Source organism: Thalassophryne amazonica, chromosome 17, assembly GCF_902500255.1.
Source record: "Thalassophryne amazonica chromosome 17, fThaAma1.1, whole genome shotgun sequence".
Lineage (NCBI taxonomy): Eukaryota > Metazoa > Chordata > Actinopteri > Batrachoidiformes > Batrachoididae > Thalassophryne > Thalassophryne amazonica.
Genome location: NC_047119.1, coordinates 37,552,189 through 37,578,846, shown reverse-complemented (window position 1 = coordinate 37,578,846; position 26,658 = coordinate 37,552,189). Strand labels below are relative to the sequence as shown.

General features: G+C 41.6%; 1 protein-coding gene and 1 long non-coding RNA gene across 2 annotated transcripts in view; both read left to right on the top strand.

Annotated features, from left to right (window-relative positions):
• The window catches only part of LOC117529046 (transmembrane protein 132C-like), a 476,757-nt gene that overhangs the window by 81,097 nt on the left and 369,002 nt on the right, over positions 1-26,658 (top strand). The gene's annotated exons all lie outside the window — the stretch shown is intronic.
• On the top strand, positions 1,460-25,640 carry LOC117529048. Its single transcript, XR_004565922.1, has 3 exons — positions 1,460-1,535; positions 14,891-14,897; positions 25,629-25,640. It is a non-coding gene; the product is annotated as an uncharacterized LOC117529048 (long non-coding RNA).

Genomic DNA, 26,658 nt, shown 5'->3' with positions numbered 1-26,658 from the left:
CTTGAGTGGGAAAATGCTCACATTCGCTGGCGTTTGGCACGTTGGAGAGTTGTTCTCTTCATGGATGATGAGAAGATGTGTTGCACTGCATGAGCCAATGGTGGTCACACCAGATACTGACTTGTATCCCCCCCAGTAAAACAAAACTGCATCTTCAGAGTGGCCTTTATTGTGGGCAGTCCTAAGGCACATCTGTGCACTAATCATGGTGTCTAATCAGCATCTTGATATGGCACACCTGTGAGGTGGGATGGATTATCTCAGCAAAGGAGAAGTGCTCACTATCACAGATTTAGACTGGTTTGTGAACAATATTTGAGGGAAATGGTGATATTGTGTATGTGGAAAAAGTTTTAGATCTTTGAGTTCATCTCATACAAAATGGGAGCAAAACCAAAAGTGTTGCGTTTATATTTTTGTTGAGTATAGTAAGAGTTTATTATCCCTCGCTGGCCAAAGGTGCATGATATCAGGGTGATTTCCGTCCGTCCTTGCCTCTCAAAAAGGGTATGTGTTCTGAAATCAGCTCCTTGCAGTTTTAAAAGGAATTTCATGAAACATGGTACAAGTCCTTGTTATAAGTTGGTAATATGCATATTTTCATATCATTACATTTGGGCCCATTTTACGAGTTATGGCCCTTGATTTACAAATCCAGACTCCTTGAATTTCACGAGTGGGTGCCTGCATTCTGAAATCAACTCCTCCGACAGTTTTAGATGGAATTCATGTAACCTGGTATAAATCCTTGTTGCAGGTTGATAATAAGCATATTGTTGTTCAAGATTGACACAGTTATGGCCTTTGATTAACAAACCTAGACACTGCCAGTTTCATGAATTGGTGCCTGCATTCTTAAATTAACTCACACATTTAGGATGAATTTTGTGAAAATTGGTACAAGTCTTTGTTGTATGTTGATTATAAACATATTATGCGATCATTTGAGTTGGACACATTTCAGTAGAGTTATGGTGTTAACCTCCAAAACGCAAATGAGCCGCAAATTCTGAATGATCTCAAAATGTGAACGCACATCTCGCAAAATGTGAATTTCTTAATGATTTGGTGTATGTGCTTGGCTGAGGAGCCAGTGGTGTGAAGCTACCATCTGTGGGATTATGAATGCGCGCCCCTCACTTTCATTGCACCACGGGGCTTCGCGCCACCCCTTGACTCATGCGCGCATTAGACTCTTTCACATTTCCTGTTAGTGGGGGAATCATCCAACACAGTGAGTTCTGCTTCATAATAATAGGAAGAGTCGACATGGAATGAACAAAGTGACGTCGCTATGAACGCTTGGCCGCCACAAGCCAGTTATCCCTGTGGTAACTTTTCTGACACCTCCTGCTTAAAACACAAAAATTCAGAAGGCTCCGTTTTCACGGTCTGCATTCATACTGAAAATCAAGATTAAGTGAGCTTTTGCTCTGCTTCTCCATGTGAGGTTTGTCCTCCCTGAGTTCACCTTAGGACACCTGTGTTACCGTTTGACAGGTGTACCGCCCCAGTCAAACACCCCACCTGCCACTGTTCCCAGGGAAAGTCATTTGACGCCAGAAGCGAGAGCCCACTCGGGCTTCGCCTCACCAGCTGTAGTGACCCTGCCCCCCAAAAAAATACTTTTGCAGAGATAGGGTTTGCGATCAAGATTTCCTGAAGGAATTGTACAAACTAAAATCCGTAAACTTGCGTTTTGCGAGTCTCGCGTTCACGTGAGATTTTATCCATGGTTTGCAGAAAAATTAACGGTTCGCGGATATTCACAGTTTGCGTACATTTTCATTAAATGCTTTGCGGATAATTCACAATTTGCAGCAGATTCACATTTTGGGGTCAACATTTTGTCCTCGATTAACAAACGTAGACTGTCAAAAAAGGGTATTGGCACTTTGAAACAACAAAAGCATTGTTAATACTGTTTGACACATTCCTCTGCAGAAAGGAAAAGGAGTAATGTGTCACTGCAAGAAACCACACCTCCGCAATTATAAAGGCCCCCTAGTGTTTGAGTCCTTTGGTGACTGCCTATGCTATGCTGCCTACAACACATCCCACCCCTGATTTGATGTTGTTGAATTAGCAGTGCAATAAACAATACAATACTGTTCTTTACAAAAAAAAAAAAAAATTGTTAAATGTAGAAAAAAGTCTTACCTGATTCAAAATATTTGTCTGGCACCTTCTGTCTTTGGACCTCACCTTCATTCTTGGTGTTTATGATATTCTTACCATCTCGCTATTGCAGTCTGGTAGCCTCACTAGCCACAGTGCTGACATTACTGTACATGGTGCTACTCATTTCCATTTGTATTTTCTTTGGAAATGCTGACAAATTTATTCAGTGACTTTTGTAGTGGCCTCTGAAATTCTTTTAACCCTCTGGGGCCGACGCCATCATATACGACGGCTAAGACCAAGCTTTACTAAATTATAAATAACTTTTTAGTGATGTGAGATAGAAACATACTTTGTTTTTTTTTTTTTGTTTTTTTTGCTGAAAAGTTAACTTCGGATTTTGAGCCAGCCATCGGCCATCTTTGTACTCGTCATAGAAGCTGTGTGATGATGTGCGCAATGTGAGTGTCCAGTCAGAATTGGTTCACTGTCACATGGTTTTCCAAAATCCAGTCGTAGGGCAGATTCACCTCACGTGATAAACCAAAAATCATTTCAGGAGTGACATGTTACTAGTTGGCCCGTTTGAATAGCCCCCTAGGTGCTCCAATGAGTACATGCTATTTGCTCCAAAAACGCCCTGCGCCATTACGCACAGGGATCACTGAAAGCAGGCGGAGCAGACGGGGAGCCTCTGATGACAATCTCACATGCTCAAACAAAGAGTGTGTAACTATCAGGATTGCTCCACTAGTTTGCATGTGAATGTTACTGGATAACTCTGTTTGCTTTTACCATGAAGACAAAAAAAATGCATAGACCATTTTGTATATATTGTTGAAAATGTGCATTTGTTTGTTTGAACCTTTTGCTGTACAGTCTTTCACACAAGACCTCAAATTACCTTTTATAAAGTGTCAAAACAGTTTGTTTGTTATAGTTTGCTGTGTGTTTGAATAAATGTGTGTGGAAAATTATTTTCCGCTTTACTTTTTCCTTCCTTATTTTTGATTGTAAACCTTTATTACACTTATAAAACACAAACAAAAGCATATATGAAAGCACAGGTTGTCCTGAAAAAAGAGACATAAAACTTGATTGGGGATGCAGGGAGAGCTGTTAACAGCAATAATAAAACATTTTTACCAGGGAGTGAACTGCAAAAAATGCCCTCGGACCCCAGAGGGTTAATTTCTACCTCTTTTCAGTGCCTGACAGGTCTCTCTCGCATCAGCAGCCATATTCTTCTCATTCCTTGCAGTGAGCAGTGAAATCGAACGCACATTATACAGTGACGTAATACTGGAAAAGTCTAAAGCAGTCCGAGTGGTAATAAAAGTATTAGGAGGTGGTACCCTAAAAGGAAGAGGTCTCTTTCCAGAAGAGTGCAGTTTTAGAACAGCTGAGATACTGCACAGAAGCCTCAACCTCCAGGCCTCTGGTAGAGGACCCTAGAGTGAAGAATATGCATGCTAAACTATATATAAACAAACTGCAGGACAGATGCAAGGCCCCCTAGAGGCCTAGTGGTTCTGCAGACATGCATTCATGCACAGTTTATTCTTGGAGATAGCATGCAAAGTAACTAATATTGTTTTGTGAAGAGATTGTGAATAAATGTGAATTTAAAATAATCCAATGTGACTTCAGTTTGAGTTTTTAAATGAAATGAGGTGTTTGTGACTGGCTTTTAATGAGTAAAGGTGTTTGTTTCAGTGATCAGCACAGCTTGCTCATGTTTGTCCAGCAATACCCAGGAACATAAATTTTAAAGTTAAATGAAACTGAATACCTTTAACATTTTAACAGCAGATGGTCATAATTTTCAGACTAATTAACGCAAACAAATAGAAGTTTCTGAATTTGCTTTAAAATATGAGTGAAAGAGTGAATGGCGGTTGTTCCGGGGTCTTTAACAGGTCTGCATGCTAAAATGTCCTGATCTATAACTGACATGTGCATGGTTGCCCAGAATGTAATCTAACACCTGGGTTGACGACGTAACCCACTGGACTTTCACCATGTGATGTGCACAGAGGCGACTGCATCGCAGTCGTACAGTGAGGAAATAAGTATTTGAACACCCTGCGGTTTTGCAAGCTCTCCCACTTAGAAATTATGGAGGGGTCTGAAATTTTCATCTTAGGTGCATGTCCACTGTGAGAGACATAATCTTAAAAAAAAAAAAAAAAAAAAAAAAAAAAAAATCCGGAAATCACAATGTATGTTTTTTTTAAATAATTTATTTGTATGATACTGCTGCAAATAAGTATTTGAACACCCACCAACCAGCAAGAATTCTGGCTCACACAGACCTGTTAATTTTTCTTTAAGAAGCCTCTTATTCTACACTCTTTACCTGTATTAATTGCACCTGTTTGAACTTATTACCTGTATAAAAGACACCTGTTCACACACTCGATCAATCACACTCCAATCTGTCCACCATAGCAAGACCAAAGAGCTGTCCAAGGACACCAGGGACAAAACTGTAGACCTGTACAAGGCTGGGATGGACTACAGGACAACAGGCAAGCAACCTGGTAGAAGACAACCTGTTATGATTATTTATTAGAAAGTGGGGAAGAAACACAAGATGACTGTCAATCTCCCTCGTTCTGGGATTCCATGCAAGATCTCGCTTTGTGGGTAAGGTGATTCTGAGAAAGCTTAGAACTACACAGGAGGACCTGGTCAATGACCTGAAGATAGCTGGGACCACAGTCACAAAGATTACATTAGTAACACATGATGCTGTCATGGTTTAAAATCCTGCAGGGCAGCAAGGTCCCCTGCTCAAGCCAGCACATGTCCAGGCCCATTTGAAGTTCACCAGTGACCATCTGGATGATCCAGAGGAGGCATGGGAGAAGGTCATGTGGTCAGATGAGACCACAATAGAGCTTTTGGAATCAACTCCACTTACCATGTTTAAAGGATGAGAACAACCCCAAGAAAACCATCCCAACCGTGAAGCATGGGGGTGGAAACATCATACTCTGGGGGTGCCCTTTCTGCAAAGGGGACAGGAAGACTGCACTGTATTGAAGGGAGGATGGATGGGGTCATGTATTGCAAGATTTTGACAACCTCCTTCCCTCAGTAAGAGCAATGAAGATGGGTCATGGCTGGATCTTCCAGCATGACAATGACCCCAACACACAGCCAGGGCAACTAAGGAGGGGCTCCGTAAGAAGAAATTCAAGGTCCTGGAGTGGCCTGGCCAATCTCCAGAACTGAACTCAATAGAAAATCTTTGGAGGGAGCTGAAACTCCAAACCTGAAAGATCTAGAGAAGATCTCTATGGAGGAGTGGACCAATATCCCTGCTGCAGTGTGTGTGAAAACCTGGTGAAAAACTACAGGAAACGTTTGACCTCTGTAATTGCAAACAAAGGCTACTGTACCAAATATTAACATTGATTTTCACAGGTGTTGAAAAACTTATTTGCAGCAGTAACATACAAACAAATTATTAAAAAAAAATCATACATTGTGATTTACAGATTTTTTTTTTTTTTTTTAAGATTATGTCTCTCACAGTTGACATGCACCTAAGATGAAAATTTCAGACCCCTCCATGATTTTAAGTGGGAGAACTTGCAAAATCGCAGGGTGTTCAAATACTTATTTTCCTCACTGTAGTAACTTTACCTCAACATTGTTGGTTTTTATAAGGACACAGTGCAGCCACAACTTCATGCAGGACCCTGTGTGGACCCTCTAACATTGTGTGGCGCACCAAACATACTAATCAGGCATGGGGGTGGTATTGTCACCTGCACGTTAAAACCTCTAGAGCAGAGCAAGGAAGGACAAAAATGAAGGAAAATGGTCCACTCAAAACAAAACAAAAATGACAGAACTTTCATCACAAAGTGAGCACAGTTATGTGACAGCAGTGACAAATGTCAGAAAAGCAGTTAAGGTTATTTAGGAAGATATTCTGTTAGGTACATCTGATTTGGCGCTAATCTGACATCAGGTGGGTAATTCAAATATTTTGTCCTTATGCAAAAAAAACTAATATATAAATGTCAGATGTGTATATATTATGTGTGTCTGCCTGCCCAAATAACTGGCCTGTTGCTTAGCAACAGAAAATGTGGCAACTCCCCAACAAGCACTACACCCCCCCCCCCCCCCACACACAAAACCTTCCTTCCTTCCTTCCTATTTACAATGTCCATACTTTGCACAAACATTTGCTCCAATTGTTAACTCATTCATCAGTCAGATCAAAGTTCAGTCAGAGAGATTAAACTTGGCTTTAATGTCATTCAGATTTTCCAACTTTTATCATTGTTTTATCAAAATACAGAACTGCTATTGGCACCATTTTTTTTTCAGGCCAGTTGAAACTAAATTTTGTTCTGATGTACATGATATCGGTATAATCTGAATGACAGTGAAGAAAAGTCTAATTGATACTATTGATGGCTTTATTCAAACACAAAGTATTGCAATGTAAAATTGTTCAACTTGATTTGTTCTTTAAACAAGGAATTTTCAATTAAGGCAACAATCATCCATCCATCCATCCATCCATTTTCTTCCGCTTTATCCGGAGTCGGGTCGGGGGGCAGCAGCTCAAGCAAAGCCGCCCAGACCTCCCGATCCACACACACCTCCCCCAGCTCCTCCGGGGAAACCCCAAGGTGTTCCCAAGCCAGCCGAGAGATGTAGTCCCTCCAGTGTCCTGGGTCTTCCCGGGGCTCCTCCCAGTGGGACGTGCTCGGAACACCTCTCCAGCGAGGCGTCCAGGGGGCATCCGAAAAAGATGCCCGAGCCACCTCAACTGACTCCTTTCGACGTGGGGGGCAGCAGCTCGACTCCGAGCTCCTCCCGAGTGACCGAGCTCCTCACCCTATCTCTAAGGGAGCGCCCAGCCACCCTGCGGAGGAAACTCATCTCGGCCGCTTGTACTCGCGATCTCGTTTTTTCGGTCATGAGCCAAATCTCATGACCATAGGTAAGGATCGGAACGTAGATCGATCGGTAAATCGAGAGCTTTGCCCCCCTACTCAGCTCTCTCTTCACCACGACGGTCCGATACAGCGACCGCATCACTGCAGATGCTGCACCGATCCGTCTATCGATCTCACGCTCCATCCGTCCCTCACTCGTGAACAAGACCCGAGATACTTAAACTCCCCCACTTGAGGCAAGGACACTCCACCGACCTGAAGAGGGCAAAGCACCTTTTTCCGGTCGAGAACCATGGCCTCGGATTTGGAGGTGCTGATTTTCATCCCGGACGCTTCACACTCGGCTGCAAACCGCCCCAGTGCATGCTGAAGGTCCTGATTTGACGAAGCCAACAGAACCACATCGTCCGCAAACAGCAGAGACGAGATTCTGTGGTTCCCAAACCAGACCCCCTCTACACCCTGGCTGCGCCTAGAAATTCTGTCCATAAAAATAATGAACAGAACCGGTGACAAAGGGCAGCTTTGGCGGAGGCCAACGTGCACTGGAAACAGGTTTGACTTACTACCGGCAATGTGAACCAAGCTCCTGCTGCGGTCATACAGGGACCGTATAGCCCTTAGCAAAGGGACCCCACCCCGGACCCGTACTCCCCACAGGGTGCGCCGAGAGACATGGTCGAATGCCTTCTCCAGATCCACAAAACATGTGGACTGGTTGGGCAAACTCCCATGAACCCTCGAGCACCCGATGGAGCGTGTAGAGCTGGTCCAGTGTGCCGCGACCAGGACGAAAACCACACTGTTCCTCCTGAATCCGAGGTTCGACCATCGGTCAAATTCTCCTCTCCAGTACTCTGGAATAGACCTTACCGGGGAGGCTGAGGAGGCAACAGTCATGTTAAAACAAATTTTATATATATATATATATATATATATATTACAAAACTTCAAATTTTAAGGCAGCCCATTCACTCGTGTTTTGAGTTGAAAAGTGTGTTTGGTTGCAACGCAACCATACTGTAAAACCATTCACTTAAGCAGAGTCAGATAGGGCAATGTCCAGATACTTATGGACCTGAGTGCATACCAGAACAGAGTGGGATGGGGGTATCCTAGCAACCGTACTGTCTGAGATCTCATATCCAAGCATCGTCCCGGGTACCCTGCTAGTGTAACTATACGAATGATACTTTCAAAACATGTATCTTACATTGTGCCATGTAATATAACTGCAGTATGTCTGTGCCCGGATTCCTGAATTTATATGTATGCAAGTACCTGCACTTTTTAAACTGTGTAAAGTAGGGTGTCTTTGATCAGTCTGTTTGACTGCACATACTGTGATTAAAAATTAGTGTCTGTGTTGTCATATAATGTGGTCCACATCCAGATGGAGATCTCTGTGTGGGGTATGTATCCTGAGTCCTGCTGTAGTTTTCACTGCCGTTATAAAAGTATATGGAGCTGGCAAGGAAAACATATCAGTGAACTGATGTTATTCAGAAAATATAAGTAGCTGATGAAAGCGTGAGCTTTGTCTCTTTGCCAAAAGCAAAGAGAAAAAAGAACCAAACAAGGTCACTGCTGCACTTTACAAATTTATTTCTGTACAGAGGGGAAGGTGAACAAAGACCAGCTTAACGACGGGCTTTTTACTTTGAAACCCAAAGATGGCCAATGCAGGTTTTCTCTCAAACATAAATGTTTGAATTCCTGGCTGTGGTCCAGGCTAATCGATTTTAAATCAGGCTAGTAGTGTTAGCTGTCATCCCCCTGAATGTTATTACCTTAAAATATGAGGAAAAGGTCAAAAATCCACAGAAATCTATCGTTACACACAAACCTGTATTATGAAGTTTGAAGAAAAATTGTCTGATCAGTCATTTTATTATGTAATGAAACAATGCATAAGAGTTTAACTGCTATTATCTCTCAGGAAAGAGTGGCGACTTTTATGGCGTATGCTAAAATGATTGAACATCTTAGTGCGCTGCTGCTGAGTCAGATCAGTCAGGATCCCCAAAGGGCACGGAGTCACAATATAGAGGATGTTCTTGCCTTAATAAAGGGATTGTTGGCCGCTTACTTTGTGTGAACAGTGGTAATGGGAGTCTGTTTCATTGTGCCTGAGTGTCACACCATCACAAAAATTAAACTATGGCTTTGCATAATGCCAACATACACCCATTCCACTTGTTAGATACGTCTGCTGAAATGTAGTCTGTAGCTCAGTGAGCCGAGGAGATGGGCAACGCATATGTAGACCTGGATTTCATTCCCAGTCACGCTACCCATTTTTTGTTTAGGTGTCAAAATGTAACCCCTTGTCCATGTCATGAAACCTGGGTAATAGATCAAGTAGGGGATTGCCTGTTGGGGTGAAATGCAGTGGGGACTTGTGCGCTCTGTGGCTGCTACAGTAGCAACGAAGGCCATAACAGGAGTCTTGAACACGAGACTGCTACTGGGGCTCTGGTGAAACATGAAGTCCTCAACGGTGGATCAGGTAGAGGAGATGATAGCTTGGAACCCAACGGCTGTGAAGGTGGATGAAGGCTGCAGCAGGTCCTCAGACCCCAATCGTCTGACATTTTCCACACATCGCACCAGGCTAAGGAACTGTTAAGGGCCGCGTGTTTGTCTGCGTGCGACAACATTCCCATGTTAAATAAACCCACATACAACCGTCTTTAAATCGACCCTGGATGTATATTTTCTCTCTCTACATCCACCATCCCATCCGGTAATCAATCAAGAGACGATCTTCTTCAAAATGATGACTGCTTGTCTTTGTCCTGATACATGACACTTGATCTGCATCATCCCACTCCACCCAGCTGTAAATGGTTCCAGGGCTTGGCTGGGGGCATTACCTGTGTTGGAGTGGTGTTCAGTCTGGGAGTCATAGATTCTTCCACGACAAGTGTCAAAATCTGGGGATAAGGACTGGTGCCAGTGGCTCTGAGGGGCTATATAGGACTTAATTTGACTGAAATGCTGGTTGGACATGTTTTTGCAGTATAATGTTGTCCGTTACAGAGCGAGCATATATGTCCTTTTTTTGTGCGCTGGAATGTAAATGTTAAGCCCCAGGCACGCAGCACTAAAGGACGACACCAAAACCAAAACAAACAAGAAATCTGGACTTATGTTGACTTTCAGAGACATTGTTTAACCATCATCCAGCATCGTTTCTGTAGCTGGTGCTTTGTCAGAATTTTCAAACGGTTGAAAAATGTTTGTCCGTATTCCGTTTTGCTTTCTGTCTTGACGGTTCCTCATTGCGTAGTTTCCGTACCATCAGCGTTCCACTGGATTGTCATCCAACCTTCCAAGTCCGACGTCTGGCATGAACAGTGACGATATCCGAACGGATCAATAACTAAAGAACCGACGAGCTGAACACGACTCGTCAGTGTGTTGGACGAAAGGAACATTTTATCAACTACTTTAACTATTTACGCACGTTGCCGCCATCTCTGGCTTCAGTGTGCATGTGCGCGCACATGTTGTTATCGTGAAGACAGACCTGTTGAGACAACCCAGCTGCAGGTGGCTGTGGAGAGCACAGAATCGCTGCAGAAATGATCACAGCGTCAAGGTCACCTTTTGTTAGTTTTGTTTTTGTTTTGGTCTTTTATGCGCTCTGCACTCACAGGCTTTTTGGTGATCGGAGACGTGTCGGCTCATTTGTACAATTTTTCTTGACGATTTGTGGCTTTGTGACTTTTTTCCTTCGTTCAGCGATTGCTGTGTGAAAGGGCCATTGCAGGTCTTTACATTGTGCCAAAGGGGCAAAAATGAGCACTGCAGTTGCAAAAACTACTCTTGTGGGGTCTGGGGTCATGGCTCCTCAGAAAAACTTTGAAATTGAAAATGGTGCAAAATAATGCTTTCTGACACATTTAAATAAAAGGTCCCTGAAAACACCAAATTATACCTGTTTGAAATATGGATATTACAGTTATATATATCCCCTAAATAGCTTAACAATTTGTGTTCCTTGTGATTTGCAAGTCTTCATGAATGCAGCATTTCGCTTTTGCAGTTACTACACAATATAATGAAGAGCGTGTTCAGTTATATGCAGATTTCATGCATGTAAATGGTTTCAGCCAAGAAATTCCAAGAGTTGATATTACTTTGTGATGCATTTGATGCACAAAAATTAGATTTGTTTTAGTGCTGAGAGCTTTGGAAGTGATGTTATAAATCATACATGGAAATTGTAAATGTCATTTTTGATTACAATGTTTATTTTTAAATGAGGATATCAAACAATAATGTCATGTTTTTTGGATCAGCCAATATAGTTTAGACCAAAACTTTGTTTCAGTCCATCAGTCACCTCATTTTGGGTTGAGTTAGTTTGAGCTCAATGGTGTCATCTGAGCACAGCAACAACATTAAGGCAGAAGATTACCAAAATAATTGTGTCATGACGCTCACTTTAGTGCCACTACAGGTGCCTGATATGCTGTAATGAGAAAACCACTTCAAAAATCGGAGCACAAAACTGTACAGTTTCTAATGTGTACCTCTGAAATACTGTCTGAAGGTTATAGATGGCTGATTACTAAACAAACAAAACAAGTACTGGCGTGATTATTATTGTTATTGTTATTATAAAACAAGTTAATTTTATGTGGAACTTTTATTTTGAAAAACATTTTATGAGCAATTTCTAATGAAATTACTATTAACTGGACATTTTCCTTTTAGTAAAAAAAGAAAAAACAAAAATGTGTGGAATACAAACATTTTAAACGGAGATATATATAATATGAAACTGCATATTGGTTGTAGATGACTAATATTGTATTAGATGAGAATGGTGAGAACCAGAGCCTTGGTTCTCCGGTTCTTGTGCGGCCATTAGTGTTTTTACTGCACTGCTTGTTCAAGCAAAGTCATTTTTAATAAACCTTGCAGTATGTATTTGGACCTTTTCAATGTTATCAACCAGAGTCTTGTGGTAAGGATCCAAAAATGAGTTGTGATACTGCAGTTTGGGTCTTTGCCGTTTCTTTTATGATCAAGAGGCCGACTGGGGATTTTATTTGCACGGTTACTAGTTTGAGTCGTGTTTGGCATGATTGATCATTTGCTGTCTAACCTCTTCAAGCGGGAGATTTCTCACAGTGCGTCGGTACCTGTGTGAAGCTGCCCCCACCCCCATCATTCAAAATATTAAATAGAACGGCTTGGCAGTCAGACAGCTGGACACAAATGCGACTCGCACAACAAGCTCTTAAGGTTAAGACAATTTACTTTGGTTGACAGCTGTGTCCGGTACACAAAAAGGCAATTCAAAATGAGCAAATATACCAAAAACTGGCAAAAAGGTATGGTCGAAAAAACAGGCAGATAATCAAAAAACACAAGGAAGCACAAGAAATGGAGCTGAAAGTGAAGGCACAAGGCGCATCTATCTGGCAGAGAAAGAGTGCACCGGGTGAGGCTTAAATACACCCAGGTGATTAGCTACAAATGTGAAACAAGTGTAGGAGAGAGAACCAGAACAAGGGAGTGGCCAGACAGAGTGAAACGCCCACCACCAAACACCAAGAGACAGACAAGAGAAATAAAGGCTGAGAACCCCAAGCAGAAAAAGAGACAAGCAAGAGAATTCACCACAGCGAAAACCAATGCAGACTTGAATAAAGTAACAAACATAAACCAAATATCCCACTCCTGACCCTGCTGTTCATTTGTGGTTGTTGGTGCTAAAAAATGCTTTGAGTAACTCAAAAATACATTTTCTGACCCAAACATCACGTAACCCCCCATGTCCAAATTTCATCAAATTGTTGTTCGAATAAACATTTGTGCTTTTGTGTTTTTTATGTTTTTACAGCTTTACACATCATCCGGACTCTGGGCGAACCAAAGTCCGCACAGTGTCCCCTCCGCTCCCGCCTACAGAGATGAGTTCCAAGGGGGTCGGGTGGGGGGTGAGCACCGTCCCTCAGCTCGCACAGCAGGAGACTGTCTCAGTCTTGGCTAGCATGCATGTGGGCAGGCGGCACCACTGCTGCCACCTTCCAAAGGCCTTTAATGATTCCACCGGTTCACCTACGGAAACCTTGTTACGACTTTTACTTCCTCTAGATAGTCGAGTTTGATCATCTTCTTGGTGCTCCGCCAGGGCCGTGTTCTGACCCACTGGTGCCGTCACGCATGTAAAAAACAGGCCTAAGCTGTAAACAAGTGAAACTATTAAAGCACATTTAAACAGCACAGACCAGCACAAACGATAGAGGCTAGATTTGGATGGATGGGGGGTGGGCAGGGCTGCGTGATGTTGCGTGTGAAGAATAAAACTGTAATAACTTTACAAAGTAACACAAATATTCCTTTTTACAGCACAAACCCGTACAAGCAATAGAGAACAGTTTGATGGGATTGGACATGTGTGGGGGGGGGGGGCTGTGTGACGTCATGGGTCAGAAAATGTATTTTTGAATTACTCAAAAGCATTTTTACAGCACAAACCAGCACAAATGCTTTTGAAAGAAGCGGGGGGGGGGGGGGGGGGGCAGCTTCACGCACGTAGCATCGGCTGCTCACAGGGTTCCTCAGATGAGATGAACTTCATCTGTAATGTTGCCTCTCAATTTCACAGAATTTCTTGTAAGGTTTTATTAGACGGATTCCATCACCTTTCAAAGTATGCAATTTTAAGTAGTGTATTAAAAATATGCTTAATGGAAATGCATATTTAAAAAAAAACTGTTGTATATCAAACATTTTTACATTCCATGAGGTTATCATGCGATTTTGAAAAGCCGCTTTCGGAAAGCTGCAATGGAAACTAGAGGTGGGCGATAACTTGGTATTGATCCGATTTAAAAAGCCGCTTCGGAAAGCTGCAATGGAAACTAGAGGTGGGCGATAACGGAAATTTTGGTATTGATCCGATACCAAGTAAATACAGGCCCAGTATCGCCGATATCAATACCGATACTATTTCATATTTAAGCTTCATAGATCCAAAGGATCCAAAAGACCTAAGACAGAATTTTGCCAAAATACTTTAGTATCACAATCAACATTTTTGTTTAAAAAAAAAAAAAAAAATCACTCAACACAACTTAAAACAAAATCTCCTGAGGTAGAGGGCTGACAAACCACAATACAAGGGTGCGCTACTCCGTGTTGTGTGACACAGTGCAGCGCTGCTCTTACAGACAGAGAGTAGACTTTGATGAATCTGCATGCGCAGCAGTCAGTGTGTGCGGAAGAGAATAAAAGCTTGAGTATTGATCTTTTTACACGAGGATCATTCAATATCAATACCAGCGTTGATATCAATATTAGGATCGATCCACACACCTCTAATGGAAACACTTTCTCTGCATTATTGGTCACGTAATGTACAGAAAGAGTTGCATTACATTCCAAAGTACATCGTGTGTTGTGTGTGTTTGGAGGAAGAGGCAGAGAGTTTGCTAAACTCACAGACTATGCTTATTATAGTGGACAAAGCCCGCGTGACGTCACCCGTAGGTTTACTGAAGAGACCCGGAACAGCCGAAATGAAGCCCATTTCTGGGCGTCGCCATGTTGGCATTAGCAGCGGTGCTGATTCTGGTGAGTCACGATGAACTTCATTAATGCATAAGGGCGGAACGTGAGTGAGTCAGTGCATGAACCTGAACACGCCTCTCTCTTTGAGTCCCAACCAGCTAAGCTAACAGGCTAACCTCTGTTCAGATTAAATCATATTTTTGGCGACTGCATGGTGGTGCTCCTAACAGTTTTGTTTGGTGTGGGCATAAAAAATGACAAGACTTATTTTATCAGTAATTGTGCAGCTTAGGAACTTGCAGGATCAGGTTACCTGTTGCTGCTAAAGTGCTGAGGCCGCTGACGTACAACATCAAGTACGTGAGTTTCATTCAGGGCAAATATTGCAACAGAGACATCTTAGATGATCGGTTGGGACGTTTTGCTGCACAACAAGCCATATTATTGCAGGTGTTTGTAATAAAATACAGCAAACAACGGACACAGCCTCCACAACAGCTAGCAGACGCTGAGTTACCGACATCTCTGGCTCTGCCGCCATCACTCAAACTGACCACACACACAATTATACATAACTTCATGGCTTAAAACATCATTTTGAACTCCCTCCAACCATACAGGTGTCACGGGAAGGAAACCATTTTTTGTACCAGGCTGTAAACATGTTTATTTCTGCTCCGAAGTTGGGAATGTGCTCGTTTTTGGAGCCAACCTCAAGCTGCCAGTCAAGGAGCTGCAGTATCTTTCTTCTGGTAGGGCTTCATCTGACACCATTGAACCTTCCTGCTTGGTTAAACCTTATAAGAGATGTTACAGCATATTGGATTCAAAAAGAAAAAAAGGGACTTCCCCTTTCTTTGCCAGGACTACTGGAATAGCTGTTATCAGAAAAGAACAAAATCCAGCATTCTGTCGATTTGCTTCGAATAGTGTTTCACTTTTGAGCAAATCCATAATGGAAACCCAATGGCGGTCTTTGATCGTATTAATTTGACAGAATAGGACTGATTATTGATCCTATGGATGTATGTAAACATCTCATCTACAGTTTGCACTTTAAAACACATTACTTGCCTTCAACCCCAATGGGCCATGTGGACCGTGTCAACAACAACAACAGCAGCTTTGTCAGTGTTGATATGTGATGTACGAGTCCATGTAGATGGAGATAAATAAATAAATGGGCCAGAGAATAAAGCTGTATTAAAAAAAAAAAAAAAGATGCACGTCTACAACAGAAGAACATCTTATGCTCTCTTGTAGTCTCAAAGCTCAGTGAGGGGCGCCTGAGTCAGATTCATGCTGTCATTCAGAGTGAAACATGTTTCAGACATGACATTTGTTCAGAATTTGTGCCCGCACACGCTCTTATTTTTTCACCATGTGTGCTCCCACGCATCAAAACACAGATAAAACAGCACAAAAGTTAAAAGCGAGGCCGTGTAATTACACAGACTGATGCACTCATGATGAATTATTATAATATATAATAATTTTAAAAAGCTTTGCTAAAGATTAAGTCTCCCCACTGGCTCATTTTAGGAAACAAAGTAAAAATGGTGCAACTGTAACTACATTAGTGTTGAAAACAATGGATCATTGGACCAAAGTACCCTTACAGATCCACTGTCCTGGATTCTTGACCACTTTGATCCTCTTCATGTTTGCTGATCTTCATTTGTGATTACTGTGGTCCTGATTTGTCTCTGTTCCATAATTTTTTGTTATTGTAGCTGCTGACCTTTGAGTTTGATCACTGAGCTTTGATCCAGATTGCTGACCTTTGATGAACACTCATCTTTTATTCTTGCTTTTGATTCATATTGCTGAACCTGGAGCCAGCCTGCTCAACTTTGATCATGATCACTGAGCTTTGATACAGATTTCTGAACAGAGTCAGATGGCTCATGTTTGAGGTTTGTGCTCACCTTTGATCTTGATCACTGAGCTTTGACATAGGTTGCTGGCTTTTAGATGAACACTTGTCTTTGATCCTCACTTTTGATCCAGACTGCTCAACTCTGATTTTGTCACTGAGCTCTGGCTTTGACTGCTGACCTTTGATGGTTGACACGAATCTTTTGATCCTTTCCTGTGATCAAGATTGCTGAACACGGAGCCAAACTGCTGACCTTTGATCTTGATTGCTGACCTTTGGTGCAGGCTGTTGAGCACTCATCTTTCATCCTCACCTTTGATCCAGATTGGCGAGCACGACTGTTTAACTTTAATCTTGTTGCTGAACTTCGATCTTGATCACTTTGATTCAGATTGCTCACCTTTGGTGCTAAATCATCTTTGATCCTGACCCTTGGTCCTGAATCCTAAATGTGGATCTTATTTGTTGACTCCTTTTGACTCTGTAATGTAATTGGGATTAAATTATGTCATCAGCATTTAGGATCAAAGTAAGTGGCTGCCATTTTGATCTGGAGCCACACCATTGAGTGCTTCCTTGGTTTATGCTCCACCCCTCAACCAGTTTCATTAAAGTCAGGTGTTGCGCTGTCCTACAAACAGACACTTGTAGCATTAATAGTAGCTGTAGAAGCTATGATTGAGTTATTACTGTGGGGGGGGGGGTATAAAATACCACATTGCCCACCACTCAGTTTGAAATAACTTTCACATATTAAAGTGTGTGTCTGTGTGTGCAAGTAAACACACATCATTAATTATCTCCATGCTGACTGATGATGTCAGTCGTGGTCCCAGCTGCTGATAGTAGAGATGGTGGGTAAATACCATCTGTTTGTCAGCAGAGAAGACGTCACATTCAGTGTCTCCTGTGTGGAAATGACCAACGTGTTGCTAACAAACAACAGACTAATACCCATCGCTGCTCCGTGACCCATGAAAAGATACGATGCTGTCACAACAACCATCTGCTCTGCCTCTCCTGCTTCTGCTTATGTTGAGTGACGACGCAGAGGAGGTATGCTGAATAGGTACGTGTCAAAAAGTTTTTTCTGCTTTATTTATTTCTCATGCTCATGTCGTGTTTTTCACCAGCTGTCGTGTGTGTGTGTGTGTGTGTTGGGTCGCCGTCACGGGCCTACTGAGGCACAGATAATTCAGCATCACAAGCTGAGGAGGATTAAAATGCCGTCTGTCTCCTTCATTGTATATTTATGAATTTTTCACACTTTGTCTTGCACTGCTGTGGTTTTGGAGCAGGGCTTATTATATAGAAAGACAACTTTCTTAAAATGTGACCAAATTGGTTTGCGTGACAAAATTGCAGGACTTTTTAAAAACGTTCATGGATTGATAGAAATGGCTTTTGAAAAAAGAGGCCTGTCTGTGTGCTTTTCAGGATGGCGTCCATCTGCATTCACATATTTCCTTTAAGTCAAACTTTGATATCTTAGGTTTTACAAGGATGGACGTACCTCTGCTGCAATATGGAAGTTGGATTCTGGGGGGAGTGGAGAAGCTGGCCATGGCTCTGACAGGTTGAGTTTGGGGTTATTGGATGTTCTGTTCAATGCATCGCAACGTTTTGTGATCGAAAATATTTTTGGTTTGATTTTATTGTTTTTTTTAATCTCAACTATTTGACCAAATTATCACATCAACATTTTGCTGGCTCTGTTGATCCCACGATGGAGGTGCAGAACAAGTGTTGTTTGAAGAAAACCTCAGGGGGCGGCTGATAGTGACAATCTACACAGTTCATGACCTGGTCCCTGAAAAAGCTCTGGGACATGTATAGGCTAAGAAAATTATTCTGTGTGACATTTCTTCTTGGTCTTTAAAAGCCAGTTTCTTGAAATGACTTTGACTCTCCGGTGACTTTCCGACGTGCTGAAATTTATACTTCTGCTATACATTCAGTGTTCCCCAGTGTGTCAGCTCAGGTTCTTGGAAACCCTTTCCTCCTTTTTGTATCTTCAGGCTGCTCACCATGTCCGGTGGTAATCATGAAGCAGAGATTGAACTGAAAATGCAGAGTAGCCAACTCCACTATTGCCTGAGCCGTAGTTTTTATATTTCATATGACAAGAGTAAAATTTTGGACAAGTTTGATAGTGTATTTAGGCATTATTGCAGACTTCAAAGCCTTATATTAATGCAAAAACCAGAAACAAAGTGACATTTATAGAAGCGATCAACAGACAAAAACCAATCAAAATGTAAAAATGTCAATCCGCATCATAACGACATTACAACTGGTGATAAACCTGGTCATACAACACCTCGTTTTAAGCAATGGACACACCACTAGAACCTTCTTATATATTGTAAAAAAATTAAATGGAAACCATTTCAATATGGGCTTTACGTCTGAAGCAGAAGGTCAAAGTGCTTTACAGTGATGCCTCATATTCACCCATTCGCATGCGCACAGACACACGCAAACCAGGTGCTCAACTGCACACCATAGTGCAGCAGATAAGAGAATATTTAGAGTGGAATCCTGCAAATGGTGATAAAAGCATCAAATTCTGCAGAAATACTCCTCAGACAATCCTCTTTAGAAAAAAAAAAAACGATTGGCCACTTGAATTTTCAGTTGGCGTTCAGGTAGGGGTCAATTGAAGAATTACACAGGAGTCAAAATTAAAAGATGCTTAAATCATATTGAAACCTATGCCACATTACTTGCCTGATCATAAAGATTCCAAAATGGTCTGTAACTGAATTCTATAGAGTTATGGGATAAAAACATCAAGAATGGTGACAAAGGTCATTTTCAGTTTGTACAGGGGTCAAAAGTTAAAGTTGCTCCAATATTGGTAAAAAAGTGATGCAAATTATTAGTTGAGTTAACACAGTTTAAAAAAGGAATAGTTTGGACCATGTATAATCCTTATTTATCATGTTACGGGATAACATATGTCACATGTCATAGAATCCAATAGACGTAGACCTTGTTTGACCTTTACTTTAGAGCCCAAGCATTTGACACGGTCAAAACTACTCAATTTATTGATCCTATTAGCGCAACCAATAATTTGCATCACTTTTTACCAAAATTGGGGCAACTTTAACTTTTGACCCTTGTACAAAATGACACTGACCTTTGTCACCATTCTTGCTGTTTTTATCCCATAACTCTATAGAATTCAGTCACAGATAGACCAAACGATACCTTTTTGGAATCTTTATGATCAGGCAAATAATGTGGAATATTTTTCAATATGATTGGAGCATCTTTTAATTTTGACCTGTGTGTAATTCTTCAATTGACCCCTACCTGGCCACAGATTGAAAAGTCAAGTGGCCAATTGTTTTTTTTTTCAAAAGAGGAGTATCTAAGGAGTATTTCTGCTGAATTTGATGCTTTTATCACCATTTGCATGATTGTTTATCTGCTGCACTACCAGGAGCAATTTTGAGATGAAGGACCTTGCCCAAGGGCCATTAGTGATGTTACTGTCTGACAGGGATTTGAACTGATGATCTTAAGCCCACTGTGAAGGAAAATCCATGTTTACTTATGTCTGAAAGAGCAGTGTAACTGGGTTCAGAGTCATCTTGCTTGTTTTGCTGATAGAACACATTATTCCAAGTTCACAGCTAAACATCAAACTAGCCAAAGGCCAAGAGTTACATTTACATTATGGGAGGGGGCTTTAACACGGGTCTCTGGGTGTGGAAGTCAGAGGGCTGAGGGGTTACATTGCATGCGGTAGCCCCGAGAGTTTCTCCAGGTGCAACTATAATTAAATCTCTCTCTGCATCGTACAGCCTGAGTTTTGTGATCCTTGCTCCGGCTTTCTTATATCCACATCTGACATCATGTGAAATTCCACAACACCCACCACTTTAACCTCAAGACCGTCACCTCCCTCAAGACATTGCCAGTCAAAAGTATAAATGACTATAATAGACAATATTATCTGTAATTGTGAGTCTTGATGTTCCATCCCAGCTCAGAGGTGCCACAGTGCAATACAATTGTCATTCCTAGTTTCCACACAGCATAAACTCCAATTGCACATGCCAACCTTGAAAAGAAAGCTCATTCAATGTGGCCACAGCACAGAGACCACACAACAGCAAAAGTACACTTAAAAATGGACAGAACAGTTTGTAGCATATCTTCACGAGTATTACAGGCAACTGTGTGGTCCATCTGAAAGCCATCATCCTTCATGGTGCTCAGTGAACAATTCTGACACACAGCTGATACAACACATCTTAAAGAAAACATGCACTAATCCAGTTGTCCATAGAAACTTCCAGTACTACAGTTCTGACACCAGATAGTCTCAGTATGATATCGCTACAGATCTGGTTCTTTGCCAGAAGACCTCAATTTTCAGCATAACCTCTCATAGGCAACACCAAAACCCCAGGAACATTTGTACCTTAAAAGCACAAATGCAGGTGCCACTGTTATTGGTTGAATTTATGGTAAACTCACAACACATCCATGGCACCCATGAATCAATCAATCAATTTTTTTATATAGCGCCAAATCACAACAAACAGTTGCCCCAAGGCGCTTTATATTGTAAGGCAAGGCCATACAATAATTATGTAAAACCCCAACGGTCAAAACGACCCCCTGTGAGCAAGCACTTGGCCACAGTGGGAAGGAAAAACTCCCTTCCAACAGGAAGAAACCTCCAGCAGAACCAGGCTCAGGGAGGGGCAGTCTTCCGCTGGGACTGGCTGGGGCCGAGGGAGAGAACCAGGAAAAAGACATGCTGTGGAGGGGAGCAGAGATCGATCACCAATGATTAAATGCAGAGTGGTGCATACAGAGCAAAAAGAGAAATAAACAGTGCATCATGGGAACCCCCCAGCAGTCCACGTCTACAGCAGCACAACCAAGGGATGGTCCAGGGTCACCTGATCCAGCCCTAACTATAAGCTTTAGCAAAAAGGAAAGTTTTAAGCCTAATCTTAAAAGTAGAGGGTGTCTGTCTCCCTGATCTGAATGGGAGCTGGTTCCACAGGAGAGGAGCCTGAAAGCTGAAGGCTCTGCCTCCCATTCTACTCTTACAAACCCTAGGAACTACAAGTAAGCCTGCAGTCTGAGAACGAAGCGCTCTATTGGGGTGATATGGTACTACGAGGTCCCAAAGATAAGATGGGACCTGTATTCAAAACCTTATAAGTAAGAAGAAGAATTTTAAATTCTATTCTAGAATTAACAGGAAGCCAATGAAGAGAGGCCAATATGGGTGAGATATGCTCTCTCCTTCTAGTCCCCGTCAGTACTCGAGCTGCAGCATTTTGAATTAACTGAAGGCTTTTTAGGGAACTTTTAGGACAACCTGATAATAATGAATTACAATAGTCCAGCCTAGAGGAAATAAATGCATGAATTAGTTTTCAGCATCACTCTGAGACGAGACCTTTCTGATTTTAGAGATATTACGTAAATGCAAAAAGCAGTCCTACATATTTGTTTAATATGCGCTTTGAATGACATATCCTGATCAAAAATGACTCCAAGATTTCTCACAGTATTACTAGAGGTCAGGGTAATGCCATCCAGAGTAAGGATCTGGTTAGACACCATGTTTCTAAGATTTGTGGGGCCAAGTACAATAACTTCAGTTTTATCTGAGTTTAAAAGCAGGAAATTAGAGGTCATCCATGTCTTTATGTCTGTAAAACAATCCTGCAGTTTAGCTAATTGGTGTGTGTCCTCTGGCTTCATGGATAGATAAAGCTGGGTATCATCTGCGTAACAATGAAAATTTAAGCAATACCGTCTAATAATACTGCCTAAGGGAAGCATGTATAAAGTGAATAAAATTGGTCCTAGCACAGAACCTTGTGGAACTCCATAATTAACTTTAGTCTGTGAAGAAGATTCCCCATTTACATGAACAAATTGTAATCTATTAGACAAATATGATTCAAACCACCGCAGCGCAGTGCCTTTAATACCTATGGCATGCTCTAATCTCTGTAATAAAATTTTATGGTCAACAGTATCAAAAGCAGCACTGAGGTCTAACAGAACAAGCACAGAGATGAGTCCACTGTCCGAGGCCATAAGAAGATCATTTGTAACCTTCACTAATGCTGTTTCTGTACTATGATGAATTCTAAAACCTGACTGAAACTCTTCAAATAGACCATTCCTCTGCAGATGATCAGTAGCTGTTTTACAACTACCCTTTCAAGAATTTTTGAGAGAAAAGGAAGGTTGGAGATTGGCCTATAATTAGCTAAGATAGCTGGGTCAAGTGATGGCTTTTAAGTAATGGTTTAATTACTGCCACCTTAAAAGCCTGTGGTACATAGCCAGCTAACAAAGATAGATTGATCATATTTAAGATCGGAGCATTAAATAATGGTAGGGCTTCCTTGAGCAGCCTGGTAGGAATGGGGTCTAATAAACATGTTGATGGTTTGGATGAAGTAACTAATGAAAATAACTCAGACAGAACAATCGAGAGAAAGAGTCTAACCAAATACCGGCATCACTGAAAGCAGCCAAAGATAATGATACGTCTTTGGGATGGTTATGAGTAATTTTTTCTCTAATAGTTAAAATTTTGTTAGCAAAGAAAGTCATGAAGTCATTACTAGTTAAAGTTAATGGAATACTCAGCTCAATAGAGCTCTGACTCTTTGTCAGCCTGGCTACAGTGCTGAAAAGAAACCTGGGGTTGTTCTTATTTTCTTCAATTAGTGATGAGTAGAAAGATGTCCTAGCTTTACGGAGGGCTTTCTTATAGAGCAACAGACTCTTTTTCCAGGCTAAGTGAAGATCTTCTAAGTTAGTGAGACGCCATTTCCTCTCCAACTTACGGGTTATCTGCTTTAAGCTACGAGTTTGTGAGTTATACCACGGAGTCAGGCACTTCTGATTTAAAGCTCTCTTTTTTAGAGGAGCTACAGCATCCAAAGTTGTCTTCAATGAGGATGTAAAACTATTGACGAGATACTCTATCTCACTTACAGAGTTTAGGTAGCTACTCTGCACTGTTGGTATATGGCATTAGAGAACATAAAGAAGGAATCATATCCTTAAACCTAGTTACAGTGCTTTCTGAAAGACTTCTAGTGTAATGAAACTTATTCCCCACTGCTGGGTAGTCCATCAGAGTAAATGTAAATGTTATTAAGAAATGATCAGACAGAAGGGAGTTTTCAGGGAATACTGTTAAGTCTTCTATTTCCATACCATAAGTCAGAACAAGATCTAAGATATGATTAAAGTGGTGGGTGGACTCATTTACTTTTTGAGCAAAGCCAATAGAGTCTAATAATAGATTAAATGCAGTGTTGAGGCTGTCATTCTCAGCATCTGTGTGGATGTTAAAATCACCCACTATAATTATCTTATCTGAGCTAAGCACTAAGTCAGACAAAAGTTCTGAAAATTCACAGAGAAACTCACAGTAACGACCAGGTGGACGATAGATAATAAAAATAAAACTGGTTTTTGGGACTTCCAATTTGGATGGACAAGACTAAGAGTCAAGCTTTCAAATGAATTAAAGCTCTGTCTGGGTTTTTGATTAATTAATAAGCTGGAATGGAAGATTGCTGCTAATCCTCCGCCTCGGCCCGTGCTACGAGCATTCTGACAGTTAGTGTGACTCGGGGGTGTTGACTCATTTAAACTAACATATTCATCCTGCTGTAACCAGGTTTCTGTAAGGCAGAATAAATCAATATGTTGATTAATTATTATATCATTTACCAACAGGGACTTAGAAGAGAGAGACCTAATGTTTAATAGACCACATTTAACTGTTTTAGTCTGTGGTGCAGTTGAAGGTGCTATATATTTTTTCTTTTTGAATTTTTATGCTTAAACAGATTTTTGCTGGTTATTGGTAGTCTGGGAGCAGGCACCGTCTCTACGGGGATGGGGTAATGAGGGGATGGCAGGGGGAGAGAAGCTGCAGAGAGGTGTGTAAGACTACAACTCTGCTTCCTGGTCCCAACCCTGGATAGTCACGGTTTGGAGGATTTAAGAAAATTGGCCAGATTTCTAGAAATGAGAGCTGCTCCATCCAAAGTGGGATGGATGCCGTCTCTCCTAACAAGACCAGGTTTTCCCCAGAAGCTTTGCCAATTATCTATGAAGCCCACCTCATTTTTTAGACACCACTCAGACAGCCAGCAATTCAAGGAGAACATGCGGCTAAACATGTCACTCCCGGTCTGATTGGGGAGGGGCCCAGAGAAAACTACAGAGTCCGACATTGTTTTTGCAAAGTTACACACCGATTCAATGTTAATTTTAGTGACCTCCGATTGGCGTAACCGGTGTCATTACTGCCGACGTGAATTACAATCTTACCAAATTTACGCTTAGCCTTAGCCAGCAGTTTCAAATTTCCTTCAATGTCGCCTGCTCTGGCCCCCGGAAGACAATTGACTATGGTTGCTGGTGTCGCTAACTTCACATTTCGCAAAACAGAGTCGCCAATAACCAGAGTTTGATCCTCGGCGGGTGTGTCGTCGAGTGGGGAAAAACGGTTAGAGATGTGAACGGGTTGGCGGTGTACACGGGGCTTCTGTTTAGGGCTACGCTTCCTCCTCACAGTCACCCAGTCAGCCTGCTTTCCCGGCTGCTCGGGATCTGCCAGGGGGTAACTAACGGCAGCTAAGCTACCTTGGTCCGCACCGACTACAGGGGCCTGGCTAGCTGTAGAATTTTCCACGGTGCGGAGCCGAGTCTCCAATTCGCCCAGCCTGGCCTCCAAAGCTACGAATAAGCTACACTTATTACAAGTACCGTTACTGCTAAAGGAGGCCGAGGAATAACTAAACATTTCACACCCAGAGCAGAAAAGTGCCGGGAGAGACAGGAGAAGCCGCCATGCTAAATCGGCTAAGAGCTAGTAGCTACGCTAAGCTAGCGGATTCCTAAAAACACGCAAAGTGAATAATGTGTAAATAATTTAGAGGTGATTCAGAGAAGGAGGTGCTTTAGTTAAGGCACGTGAAGATTACACTGGGAAACAAATCGTAATCTAGATAACTAGATCAATCTAACTGCGCAGATTAAACAGCTAACAGATACAGAAAAACAACCGCTGTGCTCCGGAACAGGAAGTGATACAATACCGCAGTGAGAGCCAACCACCAGTTGTGGTTGGTAATGTGGATAGTTAGTCCAGCCATTTTTTACACATCATCATGGGTTTTAGCATGATGTGTAAAAAGCAATACGTTATCCACACGCTGTCAAAACAGTAATAATAAAAAATATTAACAATGCCAACTATAATTTTTATTCTTTTGCAGTTTCAAAAACAACTCTGAAGTTCTTCACAAATTCAACACAAGGAAAAATAGCAACATAAAATGCAATTTAAAACTACTAAATCTAGTGTGCAATATACGTATTAAATTACAAACTTTAAAATGATAAAGGTGCAAAATAAGTAAACAAACAATGGTGTAAATTAAAAGGTTTTAAATCTAGATGTCAAAGATGCAGAAATAAGACAGCAGACTAATTATTCCACAACAAAAGAGCCTGAAAAGAGAGACCTGTAGCCTGCTGACTTCTTTTTCACATTTGAAACAGACCGACTCTGCAGCCTGGGAAGGCAGAGCTTGGTGGAGGAACATAATGTTCAAAAGTTCTGTGAGACAAAAGGATGTCAAACAATTTGGAATTTCATATGTTAAAAAAAACTTTGAAGCCTGGTGTCATTATGCACAGAGAGACAGTGGAGTGAAGCTCATGTAGTGATGATATGATTGTGTCGTTTTTTTGTTGAGACTCGAGCGCACACGTTGTGTGTCATTGAAATAATCTGGTAGTGCATGAAATGCAATAAAACAAAGCATTGCATTCATCGATTTTGGAGGAAATAACTGTCATTCTACCATAAATGTGCATGTTATACTCATTTGCTGTCTGCTAGTTTGCATTTTGATAACCTGTTGCAGGTGCAGTTATTGCATTAAAGTATTCTCCTGTGTGTGTATTTATAGCCGTGTTGGCGCCTCTGTGAATGATTTCCTGACAAGCATCTGTTATTTAAAGCCCCATTTTGCAGTAAATAACAGTTTCTTGGGAGCTTTTTACTCGGTGGGCAGAATACCTGATTTTTCCTGAAGTTAATGCAGAAGCTTCTCAGCTTCATTGTTCTCCTTACAGTCAAATGATTACATTGATTCATTAGCTCGGGGC